At 41.2% G+C, this 26,426-nt stretch overlaps 1 long non-coding RNA gene across 1 annotated transcript in view; it reads right to left on the reverse strand.

The window, feature by feature from the left end:
* Positions 1–4,318: 4,318 nt before the first annotated feature.
* LOC109490020 overlaps positions 4,319–26,426 on the reverse strand; it is a 30,930-nt gene continuing 8,822 nt past the window's right edge. Inside the window, exons 2-4 of the long non-coding RNA XR_002143213.1 lie at positions 10,552–10,619; positions 10,171–10,268; positions 4,319–4,392 (exon numbers count right to left, since the gene is read on the reverse strand). This is a non-coding gene — a long non-coding RNA (uncharacterized LOC109490020). The remainder of the gene's footprint in view (positions 4,393–10,170; positions 10,269–10,551; positions 10,620–26,426) is intronic.

Genomic DNA, 26,426 nt, shown 5'->3' on the forward strand with positions numbered 1-26,426 from the left:
ATTATTTAACAAATATTTATTGAGCAGCCCATTTGTACCAGCCATTCTGCTTACAACTGCGTAGTTGTTATAATTTTATCCATATTTTAAGATTGAAATTTTGATATTTAGGGAGGTGAAGTTATTTTTCCAAGGCAATAGAGCTGACAAATTACAGAACCAGGACCCAAACTCATATTTTCAGTTTCCCAGTATAGTCCTCTTTCTGAGGCAATAGCTGTAACTTTAAAATCTGGGCCCTGAAGCAAACATTTCTATAGAAGCGCTCTTGTTTCTTCCTTCACTTACTACTTAACTGTAAAATAAACCCATTTCTAGGGAAATGGTTTTCTACCTTCAGGGACTTATCATGTGTGTTGCTGGGGTGATCTTTTATCGTTAAGTAAATGAGTTTGGATGGCCTTAAAATTCATTATGACTTGCAAAAGGAATGTACAATTGTGTCTTTAAAAATTTGCATTCAGGAGCACCTGGGTGGCTCAGTCCCTTAAGCCTCTGACTCTTGGTTTTGGCTCAGGTCATGATCTCAGGGTTGTGAGATCGAGCCCCTCGTTGGGCTCTGCACTCAGCATGGAGTTTGCTGAAGATTCTCTCCCTCTGCCCCTCCCCCCGCTTGCAAGCTTGCTCTAAAATAAATATATGAATAAAAATCTTTAAAAAAAATTTGATTCATGAACTTTCCTTTAAATGACATTAAAAGAAATTCATTTACCATAATATTCTTCTCCCTGTTTCATATCCTTTATTCTTTCAATTTCCTCTGGTCAAATGAATTTCAAAATTAGATCTTTTGACTCTTTTATAGACTGTATTTGGAGAGTCTCTCAATCCTCAGTGAAATCTTTGCCGGAATTTTAAAAACCCGTGGCTCTCTGAATCCATCCTTTATGTGAGAAACAGGAGAGATTCTTGAGAATAATCTCAATTGACATCTATTTCTGCTCTTTTCAACAGTTTCTTAAGGTAGGACGTTTAAAAGAAAGGACAGTCGACAGTTGTGAAAAAGTCAGCACAGAGCTGCAAGCCGTAGCATTTGGAGGCCAGAAAGATCAGATCAGACTGCTTCCCCTGAATGTTGACAGATATAAATATATGTATTATATATATATATATATATATATATATATATATATATATATTTGTGTTTTTAACAGTCTCCCCATTCCTTTTATTCTTGCCACTGGACAGATTCCTCACCAGTAAAAAGTTTTAAACTGATTTTAAACCAGGGTGAATGTAGCAATGGGGACATGAAGAAAGCCAGGACGTTACAGTGGACAGACACAGCAATTTTTAAAACAGTTGAGCAACTTGTATAATTAATAATCTTTAAAACAATACAAAAATAAGAATATAAAATTGAAAAAAGCAACTTGTGTTCAATGTAGAGATTATTGCTGTGAATATTTTGGGATGGTCTTTCCTTTCAGTCATGTTTTCCTCCCACAAAAATATGTGATCGTATATTATGGACTGCTCTTTCTGTGTCATTCCCTTTTTGTCTGCATCATTTTTATGGGTCTTCGGTGGACTGATGTATTGATTCATCTAACTACTTGTCTGCTGTTGACCATGTAAGCTAGTTCTAATTTTTCATTCTTATTAATAATGTTATAATTAACATCCTTAAAGTAAAACATTTGAGCCCATCTGTGATTAGGTCCTTAAAATAGTTCCCAGAAGTTAAATTGTTGGGGCAAAGGGTATTTAGGATTTTAAGGTTTTTGTTAGTTTTGTCAAATTGTTCTCAAAATTCTGTATCCCCACCAATAGTATATGGTGACCTGAAACACTGGATAAGAAACTTTGAAATGTAGAAGGTATAATACATAATTTTAGAAAGTACATTTCAGGGACGCCTGACTGGTTCACTTGGTTGAGTGTCTGACTCTTGATTTCAGCTCAGGTCATGATCTCAGGGTCGTGAATTTGAGCCCCACATCTGGCTCTGTGCTCAGCAGGGAGTCTGCTTGAGATTCTCTTCCCTCTACTCCTCCCCCTCTCCCACTTCCACACTGTCTCGCTCTCTCCCCGTCTCTAAAATAAATAAATCTTTAACAAAAAAAGTACATTTCAGATAATTTCAACTACTAAGTCTATTCTGTTCTTTCATTTTAGGGATTTTTCTAGTGGCCAACCATCCCAAAGAAGGAAAAATGGAATGCCATTACAACGGAGAAGGTCTCTAGAGTGTGCTGAATCAGGACTCAAGAAATTTGACCTTTGGGCCCAGCTCTCTTACTCATTTGATGTGCATGACTTGAAGCCAGCCAGTTATCCTACCTGGGCCATTGATGCTTTATTTGTGGTTTCAAAATAATAATTAATAGTATCTTCTTTTACTTTCAAAGTAGACCATAAAAATTCATGCTTACCCTATGTTTTGAGATGTGAGGTATTTCTTCTATTAAAATGGATACCCGTTTTGCCTGCCCAGCCTATTTCTCTCATTTTGTGTAATGGAACTGCTGTTTCTCATCACCACAGACTTTCCTCCAGTCTACATGCTTGCAGTCTAATCCCATCCTTGGCCCCGGTTCAGGTCTGGCCTGGCAGAACACCACATCCTCTTGGGTTCAAAGACGGATCGACAAATAGGCATGTGACCTAAGTCAGGCTCCTGTGAACTTTCTTCCTGGATTTCTGAGGGGCTTACTGGTGTGCTGGCTCATACTGGCCCACAAGAGCCAATGTTAATTTCTAGGAATGTTGTAAATCAGTTGTTAAACACAGTCATTATAAAAATCAGATTATATAAGATTGTATTAAAATAAAGGTAGCAAATACTCAAAATTCATAGCTTTCTAATTATTGTACTATATTGTATTATTCCCTATGCTGTTAAAGTTATCTATGTGCATTGTATCTATATGGTAGAAATACTGTATAATGGGACAACTGTATGTCTCTTCCAAGCTCCATGTTTAGTGATGTCAGGTTGGCAGGTTGAAATTGGTTAAGGTCAGAGTATTTACACCATGGAAATTGGCAAATGCCAGTGGATATCCAAAACCAGAGGTTTTTTTTTTTTTTTTTCCCCTGAAAAGCCAGTTTAACATTTTTTAATCATGCCACTGGCTGAAACTATTGGGAAAGAGCCTCTTGCTTCTTACTTTGTTGTTATGCTAGTGAAATATAATCTTAAAGTAGCCAAAGGGCCATTTTGGTTATTTGGGGGAGAGCTTGCCCAAGAATAATGCCAACAAAAAGGAAAGTAGAACTGAGTGATGCAGAGAAACAAGAGCCTTAATGTCTGCTGAGCATTTGGTATTTTAGTTGGATAAGACCCTAGCTCAAACCACATTAGGTTTTTATAACTTATGAATGAAAGTCTTTTGATAATACAGATTGCATGATCTCTAAGACTGCCTTACAGCATTAATAATACATGATTTTAAATTATGTAAAAGGGGGGAATTCCTTAGCTAAATATTTAGTGCCCATAGTTACTATCTTTGAAAAGAAGTCAAATAAAAAATATTGCCTAGTGAACTCACAGTTTGTCCTCACTCATTCATAATCTTGTATAATGTTAACATTGTCTTATAACTGAATTTTCAGCCATGAAATAGATGAAGTAAACCGATGCTAATCATTTCAGTTAATTTTACAAAACTCCCTCTTCCTTTTAAAATGTAATATTGTTTAAATTGATTTGCTTTAAGAGAATTTAAAAAACCCCTACTTTTAATTGTCCCTAGATAATGGCTATTAGCTATATTTGATCACAGTACTGTCTCCAAAAGCCTGGTTTGAACATAGTTACTCTGCATTTTAAGAACACTGCACTTCCCCTCTTTGAAATACTGACTTCATTTTACCAAAGTGCTGCCTGCCACTGTGTACCCTAAGGTACTGTTTCTTAATTAGCGAAAGAGTCTGAAGTAGGTCCTACTGAGGTTTTAGGAGTCCTCTCCAATTTGACACTGCTCCAGTGTATATTTAACACTTTATTCCTGGCTCATTACAGCTATGACCCATTTCACATATTGTTGATTCAAAAGAATCAAAATCCCATTGGTGTGTTTACTTTCTGGTATTTGACTGTTGATAATTCAGAGGCGTTAGTGGTTAATTGTGAACGTTCACAAAACCCTGAGACCAAACCTGATAATTTGCCAAGTGCTAAGATGGTTTACATTTAGCACCTCCCAAAACACAGTGTTCTTTTCTTTATCTGGCTTTAAAAAGATGTTGGAGAAAGTCTTTTTTGACTTGGGTGATCATATTTAGAACTAAACGAAACAGCAAAAACCTTGACACCACTACTATTAACTTTGCTAGAGTTATTTTTAGATGCCAGATCATTGGGGTCTGTTGTCAATAGCTGGCTGTCTCCTCTGAAGTCCATTGCTAGTTTGTCCCTTTAGTTAATGAGGTCTTATCTTGCAGCTGTAACAGAAAAATGCATTCAAATTAATGTGAGTGGGAACTATGGTGCAGTGGAACAAATCAGCCTCCCCCTTTTTTGGACTAAATTTGCATTAATTCCCTATACCAACATATGCATTTCTCAAATTCTGTTCTGAGGAGCCTTATCAGGGAAACAGTCCAGGTCAATGTTTTTCAATGTGCAGGTCATCGCATCTGAACCACCTGGAGTGTCTGTTAAAATAGACTCCAGAACTGCTGTGGACGCCTGTTCTTTGGGAGTGGCGCTCAGCAACTCGGATTTTTAAGTTCCTTGGTGATTCATACAACCTTTGGGAATAAAGGGTCTAGTAAATTTTCTAACCACTTTCTTGAAGGTTTATAAGCCAAATTAGCACATTACAGGCTCTGAGAAGTCCTGTAGTGGGGAAGACTTTTTAAACTTTTTAACTTTTTAAACCCAGGATTTCCTCAATTTATTTTACAAAATTCTTTTTTGGGGGTGAACATATTATTTGACCAAATATTACTGGGAAAGTTTACCTTAACCAATAGCATAAGAACTTCAGATTGTTGCAGATGCTTGTTAATTTGATACTAAGGAGTTAATGTAGTGTCTTGGTATGAGCAATAGACAGGAAGATCTGAGTGGGAATCCTGGGTTTTGTCCTGTGGGCTCAGTTTGCCTAGCAGTAATGCTTGCTTAGTCCCATGGTGATGGGATGAAAGAATGAGTGAATACCAACCCAGAACCATTGCCAGAAAAATAATCTAAACAGAAAGTCCCCTTGACGTTGTCATCTTTTATGAAGAGCAACACATTGATACTTTTGGCAATGCTCTCTGCCCAGACATTCTACCTCCTCACTCTAACCCCCAGGGAGGAGCTCTGGTTACTATTTTACGAGGGAAGATAGGAGAAAGGACCAAGGAGCTATTTCAGAAATGCCATCAAGTTGAACAATGGGAAAAACAGTAAATACATTTGAACAGGAAATTGGGTGGAAGTGAAACAATTCTTCACCCTGTAGCAGAAGGGGTAAAGGCAACCCCAGTCTTCCGTCCCACCCTTCCTCCTATTAGGCACAAACAACACAGAAACCGGGGAGGTGGAATGAGTAAAGAAATGATAAGTAACAATGGACTTGGGAGCCTTCAGCGGGTCCTTCTCTGAGGTGGGGCTGCCTTTTGCTTGGCTCTACAAATAGAGGGCACAAAGATGGGTCCAGAGTAAAGGAAGTAGGACTAGATTAGCTGTAGGGAGAGATATAAAGAGACCTTGAGGTTTCCTTTCAGATCTCCGGGGTTGCTTCCCTAGGGTAGAGAGGGAGGCAAGGTCCTGGGCTCATTCTGTCCCCTGATCGCACAAGGCATTTCCTACTCCCATGCCTTTGCACATGCTGCCTTTGCTTCAAATGCCCTTGCCTGGTTTTTTCCAACTACGTGCCCACAGAGCTTTGCTGATTCGGCTAGTTTAATCCTGTAATGTTATATTAATGGTATGCTGTTGGATAGGGAACTCTTTGAGGGCAGGCACATTTTCTTCATTATCTTTAATATCTTGCCCTGGGCTCAGCTCCTAGCATAAAACAGCTTTCCAATAAAGGTTTCTTTGTGGTTGCCAAGGAGGTCACATACCTAAGCAGGGTGCCCCTAAATAATTGTCAGATTACTCAACTAGAGTTCCAGGGGTGTAGAATTTTAGAACCGGAGCCCATCTGGTAGACACTCCTCATTTTACAAATACGAAAGTGATAGTCTATATAGGAAGCAAGTGATGGCCTAGGACTCCAGCCCCTAGGTCCCGGTCCAATGCACTTTTGACTACCCTAGGGTTGTTTGTGTAATTAAGGAAAAAAAAAGTCCTGCCATTACCCACTGCTATCATGCTGCTTTCTGAATGATGGTATAAGCCAGCATTTAAATTAATATCTGCATCAGTAAAAAGTGCAGAGTCATTGAGCTAGGAAGTGATTTAAGGAGAATGTTTTACTTCCAAATAAAATTCGTTCCATCTCTTCTTGCACTCCTCGAATTTCTGTATCCCATTGTGCTTCTTTCTGATTCGTGCCTTAGCTTGGAAGCTACAGTTAAAAACTGCTGGGTGAGAAGCTATTCTCCAGGTACTCTCGACTTTATTGGAAAGAGAAGGTCTCATAAATCACATAAGGGAACTGGGGCCTCTGGGATTGCTTAGTTGCCAAGCGAATTCTGATTGATTGCTTCGGAAAATATGTACATTTTCCAGGAGCTTATCTGAAATAAAATAAAGATTCATACTTTCTCAGACTGAGCTCCCTCTCCACCAAATTTCATAGTCTGGTCATTTTAAAAGCAGTTAAAAGAATAGCATGTGCGTATCAGGCGTTTAGTTAAAAACTTGGAGGGCAGAGCACAAATGTTATTCCAAATAGAGAGAAGTCTGGAACAACAAAGTGTCCCTTACTAAACATAAAATCAGAACCAGTTTTTGGGTTCTAGGGCTCACGCTGACTTCATCAAACCTACTCCTAAACAAGGATGAGCGCCATAGAGGGATCGCTGCGAAAACCACGGTACCGGATGCAGTCATCGCTTCCGCGTCAGGACGTGGTGTAAACTCGAGTTTTGGGGGAACTGAAGTTGTGTATGTCTAAAGAAGAGTGAAATTAAATGGCAGGAAAACATTTGGATCTTAATCCTTTTAGGTCCTAGAATCTGTTGAAACTCTCTGCAAGCTGTGAACCTTCTCCCCAGAAAAATGCACATACACACAAAAGCCTTCAGGCTACGTAGGGGCCTTCACAGCCCCCCACACCTGTGGGCGTGTGGGACCCCAGGTTAAGTGCCCCTTATTTAGCTACTCCCCGCAAAATTCCTGGTTTCCTGATGGCAGTGCTGCCTGATTGGCAACTGCAGCTTCCGACCAGGTCGCACACACACTGCCGGGCCAGGTCGAGCCAAAGGAAAGGGTAGAATGAGTGTCGTGAGGCTGATTCAGTTTTACTGAACACAAGTGGCCTTAATCCCCCACAGATTTCCTTACCTTTGTCATGTGGTGAGACTGTCTGGGAGAGATTTAAAACTCTCGGCATTAATTTATACTTTCATTGGTAGTATGTCTGAAAGGAGAATGCAAACTGGTAATTGGCCTAACTTGCTGATTTGGTCTGGTGGTAATCTGGGTTCAGAACCATCTCCTTCCCTGTAGTAAGGAGAACTACCAGATGATTCCAGTTTAATGGGAGCAGGATCTGCCTGGTCCTGAGATGTACCACTCAAGAGGTTTTGCTAGTCTTTGTTCATTACCATCTCGTCTGAATTCATCACTGGTGAACTAAGGAAGACTTCACTTTGCCTTAGTAGCCTAGCAAACTTGATGATGCATTCTTGAAGAGACATGGGAAAGAAGGTGGATAATGACAGTCTACAGCACTTTTTGTTTATCCAGAAATCAATCATCCCCAGGAGGTTGATGTATAATCCCATGCTTAATCTGTCATCCATACTTTATGTAATAATAATAATAATGATAATGATAATCATTTACACTTATATAGGCACTTTCATCTAGGGAATCTCAAAGCTTTACAAACACTAATTAATTCACCTAGTGTCCCTGTGAACTAGGTGAGGCCCATTTTACAGGTGAGGCAATTGAGGCACAGAAAGGACAGGTGGCTTTCTCAAGGCTATTGGGTGGCTGATGAGAGAGCTCAGAAGCATGGAGAGTTCTGTCCGTCCTTCCAGTTTTCAAGAGGCAGCTGCATCTCGTGGGTGAGGGAGTGGGAGGGACCACACGGGAAGGAAGCCCTCACTCTTCCAGGTTTTAGTTACCTAAACCCGAGCAGTGCCCAGAAACGCAGGGTGTTTCCAAAGCAAACACTTTTCCTGCCATACCACACACCAGGCCCAGCCTGTGAAGGGCTGCTTGCTTTTAAGATCTAAGCACTAGAGATGGGGTTAAAATTGGCTGTCGTATGTGTTGGATAGGAAGACGAGGAATGAACTTGGGTAGAGAGTTGTCTTTTTGGTTGATGCTGGTGAGAAGCACTGGCCCACTCTCTGCCGAACTGGAGCACTAACAGCCCGGACTTGTTTCATTCTGTCCCACCGTATGATTTGCCTGGTATGCACATAACAAGGGCATGGTGTTTAAAGAGGGCAATTGCCAGGGACCAAATGGAAAGTAGCTTCTCTCTATAGGCTTTTCAGGTGTACAGAATGCTTGAAATCCACCCCCCTCCCCCCGATTAGTGGTACTAAGTTCTAGGTAGGGCTTCTCAAACTTTGAGATGAATGCCAGTCATCTAGGGATCTTTTTTTTTTAATTTTAGGATTTTATTTATTTATTTATTTATTTGAGAGAGAGAGAGAGAGCGTGCTGGGGGGGGCAGAGGGAGAAGCAGACTCCCCACTGAGCAGGGAGCCCCATGTGGGACTCTACTGAGCCAAAGGCAGATGCTTTACAGACTGAGCCCCCAGGCGCCCTAGGGATCTGTTAAAATGCAGATTCTGGTTAAGGCATTCTGGAGCAGGGGCCCCAGATTATGCTTTCAGGTGATGCCAGTGATAATGGTCCCTATGTTAGTCCTCTGAGCAGCAAGACTCTGTCCTGCACCACACTACATGAGGCTTGGGGTTACAAAAGTGGGTTTGAAAAGTGATTCTGTTACTGATTGAGAGATGGGGCCACCCCAACTTCCTGAGCCTGTTTCTGTACCCTTAAATGGTTATCATTACTCCCTCCATCACAGGGCTGCAGATGAATAAAATAGCCCAATAGAAAGAGTCTGTCACATGCTAGAACTCCACAAATGGTTATTCATTCCCCAAGGCTCCCCAGTTCATCCTGTCTGGCTCTATTCCCAAACAAATACTTCCTAGTTTTCCCTCTGTGTCTGCCATGGTCACCAACTGTATTTGATCTAGCCTGCCCTCTTCATACAACTTGACCTCTATATTCTTTCTCTTCCACATGTAAAAGCTGGCATTAAATGTTACTTTCTTCCCTTCATTCTCAAAAGGCTTTTCTTGAGCTAATTTCTTGTCTCATTAACATTTATAAACGGGTCTCTGCCTTCCCACGTTCTAATTTGATCCAGGCCATCCAATGGAAGTGAGACTACAGGGTATTCATTTAGTAAACATTTATTAAGTACCGACTATGCTAGGTCCTGGTCCTGTCATTGAGAATATAATACAGGACCTAGCACTGAGAATATAATAGACACTTTGTTTTTTCTCTACCGTTTCCGTTGCCTCTTTCACTCTCTGGGCAGCAGCGAAGTCTTCCTTGAATTTCTTCGTCATTCACTGATGGCTTTAGACTTCCTCTCATCTCCTTCGTGTTTCGTTTTCCTCTCTTCCTATTGCCCATACTCATCTCTTGGTTCTTTTCCCTCTGAATCCATCAAGCTGACTAAAATCTCTCCTAAAAAATCTTTATGAAACTCATTTTGTGTGGATGTCTGTGTGTGAAACGGTTTTGAATTTTTGTTTTAAAGCAACATTGAAAGTCATGTATAGTATATAAATAGGAAAAAAAAAGTCTGGAATAACACACACCTCCCTGTTCACACTGGAATTGGTAAGAGGAAACTTTCACTTTTTTCTTCATGTGCTTTTGGCATTTTGGGCAAGAAAAAATTTCTTCCTTGCTGGTAATAGAATCAGCCAGTTCTATTCTGTGACACAGGAAGAAAAATGAGGGGAAAAAAAAAACCAACAACTACACCTATGGATTAATGGATAACCAAAGGAAAGATGAAGAGAAAGGAAAATGAAACTTATAATCTTCAGATCTGCCCACATTCTCACCTGCAGTTTTATGTCTCAATTTCTGGGTCTGTCTTATTCAGGTTTCAAGTCACTGGTGTGGAACTCCATCTTCCTGGGATTACACAGTGTCAGGAATGCTGTTGGCATGAACGCAATACTAATAGTAAAGCAACAGGAGGCATTTTTACAAGAGAGAGCACTACCCAGATGGATTTTGATAAGGTTGGTATGTACCCCGAGAGGTCATAATTAACCACATCAAAGAAGGAGTGGCTTCTTAAGCAAATGGACTCTATCTTGCCATCTGCCAAAAGCATACCAAATGCTCTTACTTTGTTGAGAAACATCTGCACTGCTGGAACCAAGTCTTCATAGCTTTAAACTGATGAACACGATTGGAGAAGTACGTTTATTACTTACAGGTTTGACCTCCCAGACTTCATTTGGCACCTTGCTTCTCTCAAGTCCTCCTAGTGTGGACACATCATCTACAGTTTGCATCAATGAGAACATATTAGTTCATGGCTGAACTGGGAACAGAGAGAAGTTATCTGATAGAAGCAAAGCAGGAAGAATTTAATTTTCTTAGCTCATGGTTAATTTTCATCCTACCACCTGGTATGCTGGGCTGAACAGCTGTTAGAGATCAAGATGATAGGTTAAAGCTCTATCAGAATTTAGCTAGGACTCAACCTGGCTCCTCATTGGAGGCCCCTGGAGAGATTTTTTTTCCCCCAGAGAGCTTGATGTAACCACCCAAACTTTGGGATTAATAAAAACAACAACAAAACAACAGGTATAAACCCCCATGACTCTCGTGGGACTAAAACAGCCTTGTAAGAGATTTTTGGACTGCACAGCTTTTTTTTTTTTTTTAAGATTTTATTTATTTATTTGACAGAGACAGCCAGTGGGAGAGGAAACACAAGCAGGGGGAGTGGGAGAGGAAGAAGCAGGCTCCTAGCGGAGGAGCCTGATGTGGGGCTCGATCCCAGGACCCTGGGATCACACCCCGAGCAGAAGGCAGACGCTCAACGACTGTGCCACCCAGGCACCCCTGCACAGCTTTTAATTAGAGGCCGCACGGCTCTGTAAAGGAAGACCAGACCCTGTGCACCTTTGCTCTGTCCTGTGACTTCTGGTTTCATGTATATGCAGAAAATAATCAGGTATAGAGTCAAATAAATTAGAATAATCCAAGAATGTGTTGAACATTTATAATTGTGTTTCAGGCAGGTACTTTTACTTTATATACATGAAACTGTATGATTGCATTTCTCTGCCAATAAGCCTTCTTTCTTAAATGTTAATGAAGAATTTCACCTTGTATTTCTGCAGTAATTGTTAAATTGTCAAACTTTTACAAAATGCAGAATAAAAATGTCCTTATCCTAGCACTGGAATTTCTGGCATGGGGGGTGGGGTGTGTGTGTCATCTTTGGGTTCTTTGTCTGCCTCTGCTTTTTGGAGGTGCCAGACTTGTTCGTTGCACTTCCATTGTTTTTCTTGGATTTGAGAAAGGTGTTTGAGACTAATCTTGCTGCTTTGTGGGTTTCATTCTATTTCTTTGCTTCCAGTATTACTTGGGGGTATATTTAGCCATGCCGTTCCCTATCTACTACCTTCCAGGGAGTCCTGAGTCTAACATTTTAGAAGTGCAGAGATAAATGAGAAACATGCCCCCATGGAGGATAACTGGATGTCAAAAGATCTGAAAACCATGCCAAGTGATGAACATTTGAAGGAAATGGAGGCAAACATTCTAGAAAAATTATGGTTTGAAATTATATGGCAATAGCTTCCTTAGTACATTTTCTTCCTTAACAAAAATTTTTTCTTAAGGAAAATTCAAATCCTCTAAGGTTGTAATCCTTGCTCTTTGATAAGTAACTTCCTTTAGGGTAAGGATGGTATTCACCATTCATCTATGTTGCTACTCCCTCTCTCATTTTCATGATCTATAGTAGTAATTGATCAAAGCATTCTTTTCTGCTGAATCTGGAGGTGGCCTCAGAATTTTTCTCAACAGTGTTCCAGGGAGTGAATACTAATTGATTAGCGTTGGCATTAATGATGACCCTTATTTGCAATCCCTATCTTATTTTTTTTTTAAGGTTTTAATTATTTATTTGAGAGAGAGAGGGAGGGAGGGGGAGCATGAGCAGGGGGCGGGACAGAGGGAAAAGCAGAATCCCCACTGAGCAGGGAACCCCCCCCCTCGCGATGCAGGGCTCAATCCCAGGCCCTCTGGATCATGACCTGGGCAGAAGGCAGACGCTTAACCGAGCTACCCAGACGCCCCGCAATGCCTACCTTAAAGTTCTCTTGCTAATTACTGCTACTAGGAAGGTAATTCTGTCCTTCAACCACCAAAAGGGCTTCATGATCTTTATTTGAATACACAGGTGCTAATGGTTGAGACAGGATTGGTGTATTTTACTAGGACTGCAGCCAAAGCTAGGTGAATGAGAGGTGGAAACAGCACCATAAAATCAGTCTTGCCCATTCTTCTCAAACCCACCTTTAGCCTCTCGGATACTTCCTTGCATGGCTCCTGGTCTAACTCCAAGATGAAGAAAATAATTTTAATTCCTACTTTCTTGGAATGTTTTTAAGTATCTCTAGGACTCAGAAATTTAGATCCAAGAAAATCAAACTCCAAGAGAGAGTTATAAGTGAATTGCTTGACAGCTCTCTTACTTAACTATGTTCATTCATGATCTCAACAACCTGACATTCCTTTATGAGATTCAGGCATTTCAAGGTTATGAGTGCTGTCTTCAATTATTTGAAGAGGAGAAAGAAAACTCCTTTTATGGAGAAGAGGGATAGGGTTATTGTGTATTTTTTTTTCCTAAGTAAGCTCCATGCCTATTGTGGGGCCCAAAGCAAGGCTTGAACTCATGACTGAGATCAAGCCCTGAGACAAGACTGAGAATCGGATACTTAACTGACTGAGCCACCCAGTCACTCTTATTGTGTATTCTTTCCCAGGGCCAACTGGACCAGTGGGTAGAAATTAGAGGAGGGCAGAATTGGGTTTAGTAGGTTTTATCTTCTATTCATAAAAGTTGCCATGACATGTATAAGCTCTCTGATGTTATAGAGTCCTCCCAATCACTGGGAATATTTAAGTAAAAGCTGGATTGCCCTCTGAGAGAGAGTTCAGTGGATTCATGGATTTCTATTTTGCTGGAAAATGGAACCAAATCTCCCAGAGGGAGCCTTGTTGATAAGTTAGATAGAGCTGTGTGGCCGTGTGTGTGTGTGTTTGTGGTGTGTATTATATTATGTGTTCTTGCATTGAGGTAGTCTATAAATCTTTTGACCTTTTCTATCCTGACACCTGCTGGCCAATGCATGACTGACCACAGGTCATGATGATACACCTGCAACTTCTAAATGGAAAGGTCTTGAGTGGTAACTAAGAGACAAGGAGATGGAAAGTACAGATATAGGTTTATAAGTGAATATAACAAAGCTGCATTAGAATATATAAATGTATACATATATACTCGATAATTATAAGTTTATACATAAATGCAGTCAGTTTTCAAATAATTTTTTAAGAAAGATTTTAAGGTAATCTCCACACCCAACATGGGGCTGGAACTCACGACCCTGAGATCAAGAGTTGCATGCTCTTCTGACTGAGCCAGCCAGGCACCCCATTTTAAAAGAATTTTAAACAGAATTGTGACCTTATAAGTTGGAATGTTATGCAGCCAAAATATGTAGCCAATATTTCTACTATAGAAAATATGTTTCCCCAAATTTCCAAAGTTCCTCAAACACACATTACTTTAGTGATGAATTAGTTTTATATTGCTGTCCTAACAAACCATGACAAATTTAATGGCTTAAAAGACACTACTATTTGCCAGCTCTGTGGGTTAGGAGTCAAACATGAGTTTCACTGGGCTAACACCAAGGTGTTGATAGCGCTGCTTTCCTTCTTGGGCATTCTGGGGGAAGCCCATTTCCTCACCTTTTGCAGCTTGCAGGGGCCCCCCTCCTTCATCCTTAAAGGCAGCAATGTTCTATCTCTGACCATTCTTCCATAGTCCTATCTCCCACTGATTAGCTCTAACTGGAAAAGGTTCTCTGCTTTTAAGGATTCTTATGGTTAAATTGGGTTTACTTGACTAATCGAGGGTAATCTCTCCATCTCAAGATCCTTAACTTTGATCCCATCTGCAAAGTCCCCTTTGCCAGGTAGCATATTCACAGGTTCGAAGGATAGGGCATGGAGATCTTTTTTTGGGGGGGGAGGGGGTTATTATTCTGACTGCCACATGTGGTCAGGATAACAATGCATTGAATTCCCATTGAATTCATACTGTACTTTCCAATAGAAACAATGCCACATGTGAGGTCATGTTCCCAGGCTAGCCATCAGAGTTTCTGTGACCCATAACAGAAGGGGCTTTGCTCTTCCAGATACTACCATTTAAAAGCACCAATGTGACCACTTGATGCAAAACCCATGAATGACAATATCTTGTTAGGCAAATGTTTTGAGTTCCTAATAGGGTATTAGGAACAAACCCCTTCCCCTGTCTTCTCAACCTCTTCTTTTCCCCTTATCCTTATTCTCACCTCTCTCTTCTCCTCATATGTTTGGGAATTGTGAATGAGGACTGCTTCTAAGCCATAGGTGATGACTCCTGTGGTCTGTGGCGAGGGTTCCAGCAGGATGGGGACAGGGAGGTGAGTGACAGTGGAGGAACTAGAGGAGTGTGAGAGAAGGTAGTTGTGGAACCTCCTTCTGGTGAAAATCTCTGGGGGATATGCTGGGAAGATTATGGATGTCTCTTTTAGTTTTCCCAGGAGCCCAAATGAGTGGCTCAACAACTTCTTTTTGGCTGCCATCACTAGTCTCAACAAAGGCTTCTACCCTTACTTGCTCACCGTGGAACAAAATATGCTGTTCACAGAAGCTAAAACCGCCAAAACTCTCTCTCCTGCTCTCTTCTATTTATTGTTACTGTTATGTAGGGATCACACACAGGTGCTAATGGAGGAGGATTGTGCAGAAAGGACAGCCCTGGAAGGTGGGGGATGGAGAAAGGGGTGGCAAAATCTGCAGTGGGGGCTGGCAGTGGCAGGTCTGGGGGAGCAGGAGGTATGTTTTTTCCTCCTCCAGCCCAGGCCTCCACAGTCCCAGATGAGTGGGTCCACACCAACAGAACAAGTCTGTCTCCTCACAACATTCAAAAGATGGTGTGTGTATTTTTTTTTTTTTTCTTCTTCTGAGGCTGCTGTGTGGTTAGGTGAGGAAATGTCTGGAACAGGCTCTTTTTGGAGAAGTTTCCTTCTTTTGGGGTAGTTAAGAGGAACATTGCTCCTGACTAGTCAGGATCTAGGACTTGCTTCTAAATAATGATGATGATGATGATAATTATATAATTAGCTGTCATTTTGGAGTACTTACTATTTTTTAGACATTGCTAAAGGTCTACACGCATCTAGTTAAAGCCTCATCACACTACGATGTAAGCAATACTTTATCATTATGTACCAATGATTTCTTTTTATAAAAACGTTATTTATTTATATGAGAGAGAGTGAGCACAAGTGGGAGGGACAGAGGGAGAGGGAGAGAATCTCAAGCAGACTCCATGCTGAGGGCAGAGCCGACCTGGGGCTCGATCTCATGACCCTGAGATCATAACCTGAGCCAAAACCAATGGTGTTTAATTTAGGTAATATTATTCCTGCCTCATGGAAACGGAAGCACTCAACTATGTGACAGGTCACTTCCCCACTTATTAGTGTCCTAGGATTTTTCAACTTCTGAAACAGTCAAGAAAACAGGAAAATTTATTTTTGTTTTTGTTGTTGTTGTTAAAAAGAAGCTGAAAGGCAAGGAACAAAATATCAACTATAGAAATGAAAGCACAGGGGTGCCTGGGTGGCACAGCGGTTAAGCGTCTGCCTTCGGCTCAGGGTGTGATCCCAGCGTTCTGGGATTGAGCCCCACATCAGGCTCCTCCACTGGGAGCCTGCTTCTTCCTCTCCCACTCCCCCTGCTTGTGTTCCCTCTCTCGCTGGCTGTCTCTATCTCTGTCAGATAAATAAATAAAAATCTTTAAAAAAAAACAATTAAAAAAAAAAAAAGAAATGAAAGCACAAAAGGACAACCCAGGCCAAACTCAAAACACATCAGGGGCACCAGTTTGTTAATTACAGCTTTCCCGGGATTATTACTGCTTTAAAACTATGGAATGAACCATGAGCTGCTCCTCAAGATGACTCACAGCTCCAGGCTGACAGCTGTCATTTTCCCTTAGCAGACAGAGGCACTTCCTTTTTTTGGTTCTCAGATGCTGAGGCTGTTTAGTGAGCTACAGAGAACCAGGTCAACGCGAACACACAGACTGATGAACGACTTACACTATAATGGCACAAAATCAAACCCCAGTTTTGGACTTTGGTCTAATGGCAAAATTTAACATCGAGGTACTGATTGAAGTAAAACCTCCCCGTTTCAAGAGGTTTATTCATTTCTTTAAAAAAAGCCTATTAGTAACTGAATGAGTTTACAGTTCTGAAGAACTGTATGTATGGTCTATAGTAAACAACCTGAACAGCCGTTCTAAATGAGTTCTTTCTATTCAGCTTCTAGAAACTTGTAATTATATTTGAAGCAAGACATGTGATACCAGCAGATATAAAACCATTCAGCCCCAACTGCCACCTGAATTCAGTGAGGGCAGTCCAGCAAGATCCATGGAACACACAAGAAAATCACTGCAATTAATCATCTCTTAACGCTGAGCTGAAGAAAGCTTTTCCTTAAAAACAAATAGCTTTAACTTTTTTCATTAGTCCTGGGCTTTTGAAATAAATTGTGATAGGGTTGCATTTTCAGCAGCAATTGATCTCCTCAGTCTTACATTTTCTATCTTGCTTGGTCATGTTAGGAAATTATACACATAAATACCGTCATAGCATTTCAGTTTGAAAACTGGAGGCCTGAGGAGAAAGTTAAAAAAAAAAAAAAAAAGCATACTAGGATATTCAACAACTCTGAAATCAAATGTGGCGCTACTCCAAGAATTTCTCCCTATCTTGTGCTGTGGAAGCAAGAGGCATATTTGTCCGAGGAAACGGTTAGATATTGGAATAGGAACAATCTGTGAAACAAACTATGGCAAATTTGAAAAAAATACCATTTCCAGATAGATTGGTAAAATTATTAGTAAACTGTCAGATTTTAGTCAATCTGAAAACTACTATCCATTTTCTCATTCTTCCCATCATTTATTATTTCAGAAACTACTGGGTCTCAGTTGGTTCTACGGCTCATGGCAGTGAGCATTAGGGCCCTGAAGTATTTATTCATATTTATAACTGTACATTCATCTTCTAATCCTTTAGCTCAGCATTAGGTCCAACCTAATTTCTCTGGGTCAATTACAATTGAAATTGACCCTCCCCTATAATCCTGGGACACTGGCCTGAGCTGGGGAGCCACGCAGAGGGAAGAAAGCACATGGGTGCGGAGGCAGCACATGGGCGCGGAGGCACTCAAACCCCCAGCATGTGCTGTCCAACTGGGTCATGGCCACACAAATGGACTATTCACTGTTCAAACATGTACCTCATTTGCTTGTTTCCAAAGTTCGCGTATGCCTTCTCCTCTCTTTTCTCCAATTTCAGCCTTTTGAACTTCCATTCTTCTAAGACTGGGTCAAATCATTTTCCTTCTTTAAAGCTTCTTTAATTTACCTGCTTCATTCTCCTCCAGAGGCAAAGCTCTTTTTTTATTTTTATATTTTTACTTTTGGTACACATCTGCAAGTGTGTGGTAGTTTTCCCTCTGTATTTCTACTAGATTGTAAATTTTTGAAAATTACATTGGTTCTTAGTTATCTCGGTAGCCCCTGGGGAATTTTGTTTGCTGTCTTTGGAACACAGGATTTAAATATTTGTTGGTAGAGTTGGGAGGAATTGGCTGAGATATTGGTAATACATCTGGCATATGGATTTTACCTTCACCTTTCTTTTCTCATCAATCCCCATAAAAGGTAAAAAAAAAAAAAAAAAGTCCATATCAAGACTACGTTTACAGTCAGAGTCCTTGAATCAGAGTGGAAAAAACTGAGGCTAGAAAACTTAGCTATGTTAAATTTGTGGCACTAATTTTTCTAGTGGCAGTTTGGGAAGTCACCAACACAGACATAACGTCATTGCAAACCAGGAGGCCAAGCATAGCTGTGGGAAAGAGAGCCCATGTTCAAAGGAAATACCCAAAATAATAGAATGGAGGGTCTAGAAAATCACCACCATGAATGCCTTTTTTGTGGTCTCATTTTCCCCAAGGTTGCTCTGGTATGAAAGTCCTTCTTTAAGGAGATAACATAAAAAGAAATAAGTGGTGGCGAAAAAAAAAAAGTCCACTCTTGTAATGGGCTTGTGTGTTCTTTGGCTATTTCAATGTAATGTTTATCTAATAAATAGCATTTCAGTGTTAAACAGTAGAGCTGTGTCTGCACTCCTGTGCCAAAAGGCTGGACCTCCTTCAGGTCTTGCCATGCTCTTACTGCTGAAAAAAGTTCTGTTTTAATGAAAAGAGATACTATGTGACTGGAGCCAGCACCAGCGATGGCTGTTTAACATTTTCATGCTTCTGGATAGTATATGTCTTCCAACAGAATCACAAGTTCCTGTGAGTGTGTGTGTGTGTGTGTGTGTGTGCGCGCGTGCATGCATAAAACATGTAATTTTAGTAAAAACTGATAGTATTTTAATAAAAATCATGCAAATAATACATGGTTCAGAAATAATTCCATGTGTTACTTCCTATATAAACTGTTTAAAGAGAAAGTCATCTCAGATGTGTGCTGGTGCACCTCTGTAACAACTGAGTGAATATTCTGATGCCAATGTTAAAGGGAAAAAGGAAGGAAAAAAGATAAATGTGTAGCTGTGAAGTTTAAAAAATATGTTAATTACAGGAGAGGAAATGAAATCTCTATTCAATTACCTATCTCAACCTTTAGAAAATCAACACGTTTAGATAGTATCTGAGTCATTTTAAAAACAGGATTTTATTTGTCAGAGAGAGAGAAAGAGAGAGAGCACAAGCAGGGGGAGCAGCAGGGAGAGGGAGAAGCAGGCTCCCCACTGAGCAAGAAGCCAGATGCGGGTCTCAATCCCAGGGCCCTGGGATCATGACCTGAGTGGAAGGTAGATGCTTAACCGACTGAGCCTCCCAGGCATCCCTCTGATTCTTTTTTAAAAAAGCTTTTATTTAAGAGACAGAAAGAGAGAGCACAAGCGGGGTGGGGGGGGGTCAGAGGGAGAAGCAGACTCCCCGCTGAGCAGGGAGCCCAACAGGGGCTCCATCCCAGGAGCCTGGGATCATGACCTGAGCCGAAGGCAGACCCTTAACAGAGCCACCCGGGCACCCCATAAGTCATTTTTGAAAAAGAAGTCCAGATATGCAGTTTCTGAACCTTGCTACTCCCTGGTGGAGAGCAGGGTTTTTTGAGGATAGTTGGATAGTTTTTCGACATGGCAGAGAGAGGAGATGGCTGTGAGATGATAGGTCACATGGAGACAGGGGCTAAAGAGGAATACAATGTAATACATTAGCAACTGCCTCGGCTACAGAGAGAAATATATGATATTATCTTCTTTATTTAATCTGTCTCTGTAAACTCAGAAGGAAATGTTTATGTGGTTCTAAGGCAGTGTCTCTACTCTGACAAAGTGTATGAACCAAGGAGTTTCAGGCTGGAAAATGGGAAAGACTTGGAATGGGATTTGGTTAAAGTGTTGTCATCATCAGTGTGAACTTCTGAGTAAACCCTTACATATTCATTCGTACATTCCATTCATTTAAAAAACTATTAGACACCTTGGGGCGCCTGGGTGGCTCAGTAGTTAAGCATTTGCCTTCGGCTCAGGGTGTGATCCTGGCGTTCTGGGATTGAGCCCCGCATTGGGCTTCTCCGCTGGGAGCCTGCTTCTTCCTCTCCCACTCCCCCTGCTTGTGTTCCCTCTCTCACTGGCTGTCTCTCTCTGTCAAATATAAACAAACAAACAAACAAAAAAACTATTAGACACCTTTTAGGAGCATAGGAAGGGCAGCTACACTGAAATAAACAGGCGCTGTCCCTGAGGAACTTAAACTGGTCAGGTTTTAATTATGGGACTGGTTATGCATCGTCCACAAACCCTGCAGCTAGGGCTTAAATAATTAATTTTATGGGCAGAGGGCTGATTTCTTATTTTTGATCCTGTAACATCCAGGCTCCAGCACTCAGCAGTCTGTTCCATGTACTGTTGGCACTACAGCAAAATTCCATTGCAACCTGAGTATTGGTTCATATGCTCATTGAATAATTCCTAAATCTGTTCAGTAAATACATGCCTACTATGATCCAGACAGTTCTGGACACGAGGCTGAGTGAACAAACACTACAGTTATTTGCTCCCACTGAGATTATATTCTTGCGATGGGATAAGGATGATGGTGGTGCCCCAAGTTATCAGTCCCACAAGGTACGTAAGGGAAATGACTCCTTAAAGGAAAAGTCAGATACTACTGTACTGGAAAAAGAGGCAAGGGTGCTAGGAAAGCAAAAGTGACAGATGTCTACCACAGTCTTCATCTACCACTCAGCTTGACACACCTCATGTCTGTCACCTAGCATCTGAGCACCTGACTCGATTGTTTTCCTCTCTCCTTCCTGGCTCAGCACAGTCCTGAGAAACACTCATGGTAATGTTGCTGTTGCTTTACCCTAACCCCAAGACTCCTCTTTTCAACGGTCTGGCCCAGGGGACAGTCCCTATTCCAGTGTGTATTGGGCACTCAGGCAGGATGTGCAAGTGAGAAGCAGGAGTCAGGGTGTGCAGGTGACAGCAGCAGGATGAGCAGAGATGGGGGAGCGAGGGGCAGGGGGCTGCTCACTGTATGTGATGGAGGACAACTTTACAAATAGGGATGAGAAGAAAGAAATTAAACTCTAGTTAATGGCAGTAACTCCAGTGAAAAGCTAAATTTTTTAGAGCAGGAAAGAATTAAGGGAAATATTTATTTTATCTTATTATTTTTTAAAAGATTTTATTTTTGTGTGCACACAAGAGAGAGCACGTGGGCACACATGGCCGGGATCATGACCTGAGCCGAAGGCAGGCGCTTAACCCACTAAACCACTCAGGTGCCCAGGAAATATTATTTTTTAATGAATGAAAGGTAAAGAATAAAGCGTTATGAAGGACAGGGATGGGTAGAAAGGTCTATAGCAGTGTTTTTCAAAGTGTGGTCCCAGGACCACAGCATCAGCATCACCTGGGCCTTGGTGTCAAACGGTGCACTAGTCAGAAACTCTGAGGATAGAAGCTCTAGGTGAATCTGCTGCACACTCTTTAGGCCTTTTGTTCTAGAAGATGGATCCTACCCAACTGGTGATCCATTTCGTCTTTTAAAATAAGCTGCTGGCACTTATCTTTTAGCAATCTGCAAATGCTTCCTTTCTAGTCTCTTCTTTCTGTTCCTTCTTCCTTATTTTCTGTAATTTTAATTTGTAGTCCATGAGCATTACACAAACTGTCAAGGTATAGGTCAACGAACATGGGTAGAAACAAATAAGAAAAAGATAAAGAAAAACTCGCCGTTTCTCAGTGTACATTAGCAAGGAGAAATCACTTGAATTAATCCAAGCATCAGCCTGTGATCCACAAAAATAGATCAGCTATTTATTTGAGCAGACATGTAAAGGACAAAGACTGCACAGTCTTTTCTGTATGCTATGGTACAGAGACACAGAAATACTGGAAAAATCAAATATTAAGGTTTTCCCATCTGAATTAAAGAATAATATTTTAAAACCATATCCATTTTTAAACAAATAATATGCTAATTTTTTAACCTGGTCAAAGACATACGCAATGTGATGGCAAAAGGCAAAGTTACAGGTCAGGAACAAAGAAACAAATGACAATGGACACCTCTGATATTTATGTGCCCGGCTCTGTTCTAGGTGCTTGATATATATGTACCCAGTCAATCTTCACAGTAGCCCTACATCCTGCTCGCAGATCCTTTTTAAAGATGAGGACGAGCTTGGGAGAGGCACTAGCTTGTCGGAAATCACAGTCTGGACTTGGAGCCAGGCAGCAGAGCCCAAGGACCTGTGCTCTTTAACCACCCCCTTCTTAACCTGTTTCCCAATGCAATCCTACCTTTACCCAGAATTTAGTGAGGTTACTGTAGTTTAAAGCAGATGGAGGACAGTGGAAGAGCGGGAAGGGAAGAAGCAGAGATACTGAAGGAAACACGACACAAGAGTTGTGAGATGGGACAGCTGGACACAAAAAGGCAGAAAAGGAAGGAACAAGGAGCCCTGAAAAGAGAAGCTAGCAATAGGCTGGTGGGATTCATGGGCGAGAAGGAGAAGTGGTGCTTGGCAGTGAGTAACGAGGTCCGGCCCGGCTCTGGATGTGCGAGAATGAATTCAGCTGGTGAAAGTGGGAAGCAACAAGAAGCAGGGGATGGAAGAGGGGCACGGAGATGCTGGTCCTAGGAGGTAGAGCCAAGGAGAGAGGCGTTTAGAAAAAAGGATGTGGGTCAGGAAGGATAAAATAGAAAGAAAAAAACAAAAGGAAAGGAGAAGGTCCGGTCCTTGAGCATTCAAAACACCATCGTGCCCTACGGTCCTCTGCTAACGAGAATAAAAACACTTCGATAAAAAGCTTGGTAGCCTCGTCAGGACACAGACATGAGGGCATTCAGTAATAAAATAAAACACGTTTGGACTCAGCACCAGCGCCTTTTCATTTTGGCCCTCCGTTCCCCAATAGCTCATGAGCGTTCACTACTTAAACGCCGGAGAAAGGGGGAGCAAGCCAGAACGGCATCCCCCCGCGACTCCATACATGTCGCGGCCCTCCGAGTGCGCCCACCCGGAGGAAGGCGCCAGCGATATCAAACTGTTTTTACCTGCCTTCGGAGGCCTAATCAAACATGCCACTGAGCGCACGGCCCAAGGCAGGGCAGAGCGAGCACGTGATGCAGCCGCCGCCTTGCAATTCGGGCTGTGGGGCCCCACACCTGTCTCTCAGCGGCCCACTGCGGCCACTTGGCGGCCTGGGGTTGCATTTACCTGAGAGGCTTGGGTTCCCCAATATCTTAAAAGAATGTGACTTAAGAGTCAAAGGGCTACAGCCAAAGAAAATTTTAAAATATTTTGTTTATTGACCGAAGAAGTGAAAATTCTTACTTGCCCACGGGTTGCCTCCTGAATAAAAACCCCGATACAGGGCCTTCCTTCTCAATTCGGCAGCTCACACTCCGGAGCTCTGGAACCTACCCGATGTTCACCATCCGAGTGTGTACTTAAAAAAGAAAAGTGTCTGCCAAAAATGTATTCTGAGATTCAGAATCAGTAAGTCTAGGTGGGGCCAAGGAATCCTTCCCATTTTCCCCAGAGGTACACACACATCCTCACAAGTAATTCTTTTGGTCTCATGTGTCTGGGACACACTGATGTACCCTAGACACCCGCTAAATTGTGCTGCTTTTCCTCAAACATTTCCCACTTCTTTCCTACCCTGCACTTTACATCATCTATCTATATACGCTGACCTCTAGATCCCCCAACTTGTTTTTTAAGGGAGGGAGGGGTGGAGGGAGAGGGAGAGAGAGAATTTTATGCAGGCTCCACGCCCAGCATGGAGCCCAATATGGGGCTCGTTCTCACGACCCTGAGATCATGACCTGAGCCGAAATCAAGAGTTGGACACTTAAGTGACTGAGCCACCCAGGTGCCCTGATCCCCCAACTTTAAAAAACTTTTTAAGTTTTTAATTTTAATTCCAGTATAATGTACAGTGTTCTATTCATTTCAGAAGTAAATATAGTGATTCAATACTTCGGTACAGTACTCAGTACTCACCATGGTTATGTACTTTTTAATCCCCTTCACCTGTTTCACTAATTCCCCCTACCAGCCTCCCCTCTATAAGAGTCTGTTTCTTGGTTTGTCTTTTTTTCCTTTGTTCATTTGTTTTCTTAAATTCTACATGAGTGAAATCATATGGTATTTTTCTTTGACAAACTTATTTCCCTTAGCATAATACTCTCTAGCTCCAACCATGTCATCGTAAATGGCAAGATTTCACTCTTTTTAATGACTGAATGATATTCCATTGTTTATATATACATTTTTTTTTTTTTAAATTCGGCTCTAGAGTGCCTGAGTGGCTCAGTGGGTTAAGCAACTGCCTTCGGCTCAGGTCATGATCTCAGGGACCTGGGATGGAGCCCCACATCAGGCTCCCTGCTCATGAGGGAGTCTGCTTCTCCCTCTGCCTCTGCTGTTCCCGCTGCTTGTGCTCTCTCTCTCAAATAAAGAAATAAAAAATCTTTAAAATAAAATAAAATTAGGCTCTACATCCAGGGTGGAGCCCAACACAGGGACTGAACTCATGACTGTGAGATAAGACCTGAGCTGAGATCAAGAGTCAGATGCTAAAAGCACTGAGCCACCCTGGTGCCCTTATACCATATCTTCTTTATCCATTCACCATAGATGGACTTTTGGGCTGCTTCCATTATTTGGCTATTGTAAATAATGCTGCAATAAACATTAGTATATGCTCCGAATTAGTGTTTTTGTATTCTTTGGGTAAATATTGGGATATTGTGACTACTGGATCTAGGTCAATTCTATTTTCAGTTTTTTGAGGAACCTCCATACTGCTTTCCAGAGTGGCTGCACCAGTTTGCATTCCCACCAACAGTGTAACAGGGTTCCTTTTTCTCCACACCCTCACCAACACCTGTTGCTTCTTGTGTTTTTCACTTTAGCCATTCTGACAGGTGTGAGGTGATATCTCACTATGGTTTTGATGCCTATTTCCTGATGATGAGTAATGTTGAGCATCTTTTCATGTGTCTGTTGGCTATCTGGAAGTCTTCTTTAGAGAAATGTCTGTTCATGTCTTCTGCCCATTTTTAAATTGGATTATTTGTTTTTTTGGGTGTTGAGTTGTGTAAATTCTTTATTTTGGATACCAAATGCTTTGTCAGATATGTCATTTTCAAATATCTTCTCCCATTCAGTAGGTTGTCTTTTAATTTTGTTATTTCCTTTGCTGTGCAGAAGCTTTTTATTTTGATGTAGTCCCAACAGTTGATTTTTACTTTTGTTTCCCTTGCCTCAGGAGACATATCTAGAAAGATGTTGTCATGGCCAATGTCAAAGAAATTACTGTGTTCTCTGCTAGGATTTTTTATCGTTTCGAGTCTCACATTTAGGTCCTTAATGTATTTTGAGTTTATTTTTGTATATGGTATGAGAAAGTGGATCAGTTTCATTCCTTTGCGTGTGGCTTCCCAGTTTTCCCAGTACCATTTCTTGAAAAGACTGTCTTTCCCATTGCATATTTTTGCCTCCTTTGTCGAAGATTAGTTGACCATATAATTGTGGGTTTATTTCTAGGGTTTCTATTCTGTTTCATTGATCTATGTGTCTGTCAGTCCCATATTGTTTTGATCACTATAGCATTGTAATATAACTTGAAGTCCAGAATTATGATGCCTCCAGTTTTGTTCTTTTTCAAGATTGCTTTGGCTATTCAGGGTCTTTTGTGATTTCCTACAAATTTTAGGATTGTTCGTTCTAGTTCTATGAAAAATGCTGTTGGTGTTTTGGTAGGGATTGCATTAAATCTGTAGATTGCTTTGGATAGTATGGACATTTTAACAATATTTCTTCTTCCAACCCATGAGCATGGAATGTCTTTCCATCTGTTTGTTTTCATTTTTTTTTCTTTCATCAGCGTTTTATAGTTTTCAGAGTACAGGTCTTTTACTTCCTTGGTTAAGTTTATTCCTAGGTATTTTATTATTTTTGATGCAACTGTAAATGGAATTATTTTTTCTTTCTGCTGCTTACTAGGTGAATAGAAATGCAAAGATTTCTGTACATTGATTTTATATCCTATGACTTTACTGAGTTCGTTTATCAGTTCTAGTTTTTTGGTGGTCTTTTGCAGATTTTCCCTATATAGTATCATGCCATCTGCAAATAGTGAAAGTTCTACTTCTTCCTTACCAATTTGGATGCCTTTTATTTCTTTTTGTTGTCGGATTGCTGTGGCTAGGACTTCCGGTGCTATGTTGAATAGAAGTGGTGAGAGTGACATCCCTGGCTTGTTCCTGACTGTAGAGAAAAAGCTCTCAGTTTTTCCCCATTGAGGATGATGTTAACTGTGGGTTTTTCATATACAGCTTTTATTATGTTGAGGTCTGTTCCCGCTAAACCTAGTTTGTG

The sequence above is a fragment of the Ailuropoda melanoleuca genome, chromosome 16 (genome assembly GCF_002007445.2).
Source record: "Ailuropoda melanoleuca isolate Jingjing chromosome 16, ASM200744v2, whole genome shotgun sequence".
NCBI classification, from domain to species: domain Eukaryota; kingdom Metazoa; phylum Chordata; class Mammalia; order Carnivora; family Ursidae; genus Ailuropoda; species Ailuropoda melanoleuca.